The sequence below is a fragment of the Bombyx mori genome, chromosome 23, assembly GCF_030269925.1.
Source record: "Bombyx mori chromosome 23, ASM3026992v2".
Classification (NCBI taxonomy): domain Eukaryota; kingdom Metazoa; phylum Arthropoda; class Insecta; order Lepidoptera; family Bombycidae; genus Bombyx; species Bombyx mori.
The window spans coordinates 17,260,600-17,268,415 of record NC_085129.1 but is presented as its reverse complement, the minus strand read 5'-3'; positions in this window follow the sequence as shown (position 1 = coordinate 17,268,415).

Below are 7,816 nucleotides of genomic sequence, written 5' to 3'. Positions count from 1 at the left end.
AAAAAAAAAACGCTAGAGTACAGACTTTGCTGTGACATTTTAATGCGTAGATTAATTACGGCGTTAAACTTTTTGTTTAGTTTTTAAGCGGGTATACGAGCTCACGGCCCGCCCGGTGTTAAGTGGCTATTGGAGCCCATACACATTATCAGCGTAAACGCCCAAATTCTTCGTCAGACGTGAGTTCTAAATCTCAGTTTTACATAACAACGGATGCCCCACAATAAAATAAAATATTATCGTGATATATTTCGTCAATATGAATGACTCTTTAGATCGCAAGAAAGGCGATGGCTTAAAAACATCTTCGGTTTCACAAAACAATTCAACTCTAAAGTTGAAGTATTCTTTGTAGCTGTGTATAGGAAAGAAAACTATGCGTGCGTGTTACCAACTCACTTTGATATTTGAAGTTCACAATTATGGGATATCTTGGCTGTAATATTCTTCAGTCAGAAGAAGGCAGGATGTTTGTTTGGGTCTACGGAGGAACTTCGGTCTCTTTGTCTTTGTACCGCATTTTCCATGGCGAATGCTCTGAGGAATTGTTCGAGAGGACCACTTTCCTTTTTACTATTACATCTCCCACCACCGGAGCAGAGCTCATCATATAGCGATGAAGGAATAGCATTGTCTTATAAAAATCATACCCGTAAAAAAATGCATTTGTGTAATCACTGATGGTAAAGTGTTTTTTATTATACAGGAGAAAATCACGATTGGTCTTCTGGTCAAGTATTCTTCTGATGAACGCAAGAAATCTTGTACTAACACTTATTTTTTTACCATTGTCACTTATAGATTGGCTGTGTTGTGGCCTAGAATGGAATCAACACGTCTCACCCACGTTTATAAAAAAAATAGCCGTGGCGTCGCGTCATTTATCTACCGGAAATCAGTCGTGCGTTCCAATTCGAAGGCTGGCCGCTACACTAGACGATTGAGTCATCGACCTCAAGCCACTAAGTCAAAGATACTGATTCTACAAGAACTGCTCCATTAACCCAAACAATGTTGTTAACGTGAACCAAAGACTTTTGCAAGTCGAACATAAAATCCCTTTGACATACCAAAGTTTTTTTTATTTTACCTGGTGTTCGGTGGTTACCGGAGCCCATAGGCATCTACATCTCAGTATAGTTACAACAGCTGCCCTACCTTTCAAGCCGAAACGCATTATTGCTTTACGGCAGAAATAGGCGGGGTGGTGATACCAACCCGTGGGACTCAGGACACATCCATTACGCATTACGTTTAATTTTTATTACACGATCTTATTCCTTCACTGTGGAAGTCAATCGTGAGCATTTGTTATGTACGTATTTCATTAGAAAAAATTTGGTACTCGCCTGTGGGATTCGAACACCGATGCATCGCTAGATACGAATGCACCGGACGTCTTATCTTCCTTTTACGCTTTTTAGCTTCCTTCTTAAGACACGTTGCTTCCTTCTTAAGGCGGTTTACTACTGGAGAAACCTGAGGTGAGTGAAGTCAAACAAACGGCCAGTCGTACGATCCTTCCAAATTCCTATGCAGCATGATAAGAGGAGGATATGGTCTATCGAACTCCATAATGTGGACTAAGGACCAGAAGATGAGGTAGTTCTCACGTCGGTATACAAAAAATGCACAGATAACAAATGTTTAAAATTCTCGTCATGCTCTGTCGGTTTAAGGCGTACTGTTCCACCATCATCATCATCGTCACCATCGACATCATTGTCGTCATCATGGTCACCATCGACATCATTGTCGTCATCATCGTCATCATCATCGCAAGCATGAAGCATGGGCATATAGTGTTAGTGCCGTGAGCATTTTTCCACCAAATCATAAATATGTAATAGTCTGGTCTCTAGTTGAGACAAGTCGCTTTGGTTGAAGCATTGATTGAAGTCTAATATACATTTAGACGCAGTTCGGATAATATTTTCGTCTTAATTTGTAATTAATGGTAAATCTAGGTCAAACTAATAAAAAATGTAACTGACCTACCTTTAATTAAGTCGACTTATAATATTTTCGGTCTGTGGATAACGCCACAGTGTAAATAGAATTAAGTATCTACATTCCCTTCTCGCTGTGATACTGGGTGAATACTTTCAGGTAACAATGATTAGAATTTATTTTTGTTAGCTTAGTTTCACGGACTAGTTTGCAGTCCATCTGGTGTAAAGTAGTTTTCGAATCTAGTACTTTAAATACAGCTCTTGGAACAAATAGGCAGTGAGAAAACGGGCTTCAAACGGAGGCGCTGGTTTTTCTTATTGCCATTATAGGAAGACGAGCGTACGGCCCACCTGATGGTGAGTGGTTATCGTCGACCATTGGCTTTAGCAATGCCACCGAAATCTTGGGGCTTAGTTAGGCTGAGTGGGAGAACTCATAAGCTCATCCAGGAGAGCAGAGGAAGGAGGAAGGTTTGTTAAGGATTGACCGTGCCTCTAGATTAGGATTAACAGCCCAATAGCGGCTCCTTCGCCCACTATCAGTCTTTCAACCACCAGAATCGAGGCCCGCTAAGAAGATCCGATGAGTCAGCGACTGTGCTCTGGTTGCTGCCACCAGCAGCTGCCAATAATACTGAGTGAGCGAGCAAGCACTTCGGTATTGAAATAACGAATATTAAAAAAATATTATTGTATATGCAAATCACATACGGTAGAAGTGAAACTTATAAAAAATAAGAATCATCGCAAGGGTCAACCACCAACCACTCCGCAGTGCAATGGAGCAGCCTCACCTTGGGGGAACCGCCTGCATGATCACGGTATCTCTACATCAGGTATGATTTAGCAAGAGAAATACGAGAACGTCTATTAACTGTGCAACATCGCCTCAACGCGATTCAGGAATTGTTGAATTTACGTGCTACGACATCTGTTGATAACAAACTAAATAGAAATAATCGTAAATCATCTTTTATAGTATGAGGTACCGCCCTCTGAGAATTGATATTTTAATATCAGGTTTCATTTTTTCGTTTCATCGAGTTTGAAATCACACCTAACGATTCTAAAGAAGTTTCACTTCAAAAATGTAATACTTTACTGGTAGCAGGACCTCTTGTGAGTCCACACGGGTAGGTACCACTGCCCTGCCTATTTCTGCCGTGAATCAGTAATGCGTTTCGGTTTGAAGGGTGGAGCAGTCGTTGTAACTACACTGAGACCTTAAAACGTATATCTCAAGGTGGATGGCGCATTTACGTTGTAGATCTGTAAAGGCTCCAGTAATCACTTAACACCAGCTGGGCTGTGAGCTCATCCACCCATCTTAGCAATAAAAAATACATATATTTATATAAAAAAGATATATAAATAGTTACGAGTTACATACGTTCTCGGTACCGCTGCCGTGTGCGAGAGAGAAAGAGACGCCAGACGTACTGGCGCCGTAACGCGTTACGTAACGAAGCGGTTTACCCTTTTTTTTTTTTTTGTTTTTTCGGGTAGTGGGCCGAACCTCCTACGAGGTCCCCGCGCAAAAGGGGCGCGCGGGGTATGTGAGACTCAACGGTCTGCATGGTGTTGTGAGCAGACCGTAAGAAGTTATCACTACAAAAAAGACATGTTATTAATATCCCGACTGCTTTGTTACTCAACTGTGTCCAAGCGTTTGAGTCGTACTTGAGTTTTCAATTCCTATTGACAATTTTAATTGTGTTAACCTTGTTGATTTATTGACAGCTAATAACAGAGTTCTGTTAAAACGAACACGTTTAGTATCATGTGCGTTTTATTGATATACCAAAAACGACTTTAACTGGTTTTTGTTAAAGTTCATTTCGGTACGGAGTTTTGAATTATCAAATGATCTTTGTAAATAGAAACTATATGTATAAGGGATTACTATTAATGTGTTGAATAGAGTAATATAGAATATCCCGTTCATTACTTTTTTATTGCTTAGATGGGTAGACTAGCTCACAGCCCACCTGGTGTTAAGTGGTGTCTGGAGCCCATAGACATCTATAACGTAAATTCGCCACCCACCTTGAGATATAGGTTCTAAGGTCTCAAGTAAAGTTACAACGGCTGCCCCACCCTTAAAACCGAAACGCATTATTGCTTCACGGCAGAAATAGGCAGGGTGGTGGTACCTACCCGTGCGGACTCACAAGAGATCCTACCACCAGTAATAAAATTACTATTACAACTACGTACTACTATATTCTATTGAAGTTCAAGAGGAATCCACAGCAGTTGACAAGGGCTTGACTATGTCCCTGTTATTGCTGACGTCCATTACCAATAGAAATTGAGCTAATAGAAGGTTTTTAATAATAACACTAATTATGTTTTTGTTCCATTAACTCCCGAATTAATAAACCCTAATTAGTTTGACATGCATAGCGCGCGAATTTAGTTTTCACCTAAGATGTTTTCCCAATTATCGGCTTGTTTGCGGTACAACCCAATCAATTTGGTTTATAATTATGCATCTACAACCAATATACTCTTCAGCTTTGCACGCTTATTAAAACAGATACTATGATTGGCACTGTTATTAACGTATTTACGAAGCTTGAATGTCAAAAGCCAAGAATAATTATAATTGGACGTTGTTATATCATCGGAAAATATTTTTAATAAGTCACGCTAGGCACGATTATGTAAATAACACGCACGGACACAATTTTATTCTGTGCGCGGAGACCAGCACAAAAACAAACGCTAAAATCAGTCATCGCAAGAGAAGGCACGATTATATTCATTCCGATTTGAGCAACCGACGCGCGTGGACGTGCTCATTGTTCGTTCGATTGCCCGACCTCGGTTCGTGGCACATCTGGCGTCCAAGTGTTTTGTCGGAAGTGACTACCGGTGATAATAGATTATTGTTCGTGGCACATCTGTGGCCCAAGTGTTTCTCGGAATTTGTACCTGCGCCTAATTGCAAGGCATTGCCGCCCGGGAACTGTGCAGGTGTTCTATTCACTCTAATTCTATTCTATTTATTCTATTCACTAAAATTTCTAAAATTCCTAGAATCGCTTCGGCCAATTTAGTGTTACCGACACAGGGGCCTCGCCGCAAGGCGAGCGCGTGTTTAAGTCCCGGGGCAGCCCCCCCTGGGCAGTCCGAAGAAATGGAGTTTTCTCCAACCAACACACTGCTCGCGGAATTCTTAAGCGAGAAATACCCGGCCCTCGAATCAGAATTTTTAGCTTACAAAGCTAAACGCGCCGTGAACTGTTCTGCCGTGCCCGCCGCGCCCGTCGTTTCCGCCACGCCTGCCGTTCCCGCGTCCCCTGCAAGCGCGCGCAAAACTCCCGCGCCGTACACCGCAGCCTCCGTCGCGCCCAGCACACCCGTGTCCCCCATACTGTCGCGAAAAACTCCCGCGTCTACCGCGGCAGCTTCCATTCTACCTCAGCGATCATCTGCGGCTTCCGTCGCGTCCGCCGCTCCCGCGCCTTCCTCCTCGTCCTCCGACTCTGACTCGGATATGGAGGTTGACCTCGTTCCCGCCTCATTAACAGATGGATTCACCCTCGTGCAAAAGGGTAAGAAACGCGCCGCGGAGTCCCGAGCTTCCGCGGCCACTAAAATAAGCAAAGCCGCGAACGCGTCGCGCCCCCGCCCTCCGACCCCCGTCGCTCCCTGTCCCCGTGCCACGCCGTCGCCGCGCCCGGTGGCACAAACGAGAAATCAGGCCCCTCCTCCTTTGATTCTTCAAGAGAAGGCTGCTTGGGACCGTGTCTCCCTGGCCCTTAAGGCCAAGAACATAAATTTTGTCAGTGCCCGTAACCTCGCGAACGGGATACAGATAAAAGTAGCAACATCCGACGACCATAGGGCCCTCTCAAGCTACCTCCGAAAGGAGCGTATAAGTTATCATACGTATACGCTCCAGGAGGAGCGTGAGCTCCGTGCAGTCATACGTGGCATCCCCAAGGAGTTAGATGCCGAGCTCGTAAAGGCCGACCTACTCGAACAAGGCCTACCCGTAAACTCCGTGCACCGCATGCACACAGGACGCGGGAGGGAGCCATACAATATGGTTCTCGTCGCCCTCCAGTCTACCCCCGAGGGTAAGCAAATCTTTAACGTTCGAACGGTCTGTAGGCTTTCCGGAATCACCGTGGAAACCCCTCATAAAAAAGGCACTCCGAGCCAGTGCCACAATTGTCAGTTGTACGGGCATTCTTCCCGTAATTGTCACGCGCGTCCTCGATGCGTCAAGTGTTTGGACGATCACGCCACGACTCTTTGCATTCGCGATCAAAAAACCGCGACGGAACCACCTAGCTGCGTCCTGTGCCGAACACAGGGTCACCCCGCGAATTACCGTGGATGCCCCCGAGCCCCTAAAATAAATCGCCGCGTCGCGCGCCAAAACCGCCTCCGAGCTTCCGGCCCTGACATCAAAGCCACGGCACCCTCTGTGCCGAAGGCTAAGCCTGCCTTCGTGCCGGCGCCGGTGCCCAGCGGCTCGGCCTGGGCTAAACCGTTGCCGTACACGAACACGGCTGTAGCTCCCTCCCCCGAGATTCGTCCCGCCCCCGCGATACGTCCCTCCCCCGTGATTCGTTCCTCCCCCGCGACCAGCACTCCGACCGCGTCCGACAATCTCGCTCTAGCGATCGACTTTTTTCAGTCGATCAACTTTGAGCGTGTTAATGCTTTGGGTGACGCCATTCGCGCCGCCTCCACTGCACAACACTTCATCGCCGTTGTGCAAGAATACGCTGACGTATACGCGTCGTTAAATACGTACGTCCTCCCCTCACTCCGCCGGTAATCAATGGCGTACATAAGTAGAATAAAGCCCCTATCCGTAACGATAGGATTTTTTAACGCTTACGGTCTCGCAAATCAACGTGATCAGGTTTCTGACTTTTTGCGTGACCATCAAATTGACATCTTTTTGGTGCAGGAGACCCTGCTTAAGCCCGCGCGCCGCGACCCTAAAATCGCGAACTATAACATGGTTAGGAACGACAGGCTCACTGCTCGTGGTGGTGGTACCGTCATTTACTATAGACGAGCCCTGCACTGCGTCCCACTCGACCCCCCCGCGCTTTCTAACATCGAAGCATCAGTATGCCGAATCTCACTGACTGGACACGCGCCGATCGTTATCGCGTCCGTTTATCTTCCACCGGATAAGATCGTTCTAAGCAGTGATATCGAGGCGCTGCTCGGCATGGGAAGCTCTGTCATTTTGGCGGGCGACCTAAATTGTAAACACATCAGGTGGAACTCACACACCACAACCCCGAATGGCAGGCGGCTTGACGTGTTAGTCGATGATCTCGCCTTCGATATCGTCGCTCCGCTAACCGCGACTCACTACCCGCTAAATATCGCGCATCGCCCGGATATACTCGACATAGCGTTATTAAAAAACGTAACTCTGCGCTTACACTCGATCGAAGTAGTTTCAGAGTTAGATTCAGACCACCGTCCCGTCGTTATGAAGCTCGGTCGCGCTCCCGATTCCGTTCCCGTCACGAGGACTGTGGTGGATTGGCACACGCTGGGCATCAGCCTGGCTGAATCTGATCCACCATCGCTCCCGTTTAACCCGGACTCTACCCCGTCTCCTCAGGATACCGCTGAAGCCATAGACATCTTAACGTCACACATCACCTCGACATTAGATAGGTCATCGAAACAAGTTGTAGCGGAGGACTTCCTTCACCGCTTCAAATTGTCCGACGATATTAGGGAACTCCTTAGAGCTAAGAACGCCTCGATACGCGCCTACGACAGGTATCCTACCGCGGAAAATCGTATTCGAATGCGTGCCCTACAACGCGACGTAAAGTCTCGCATCGCCGAAGTCCGAGATGCCAGATGGTCTG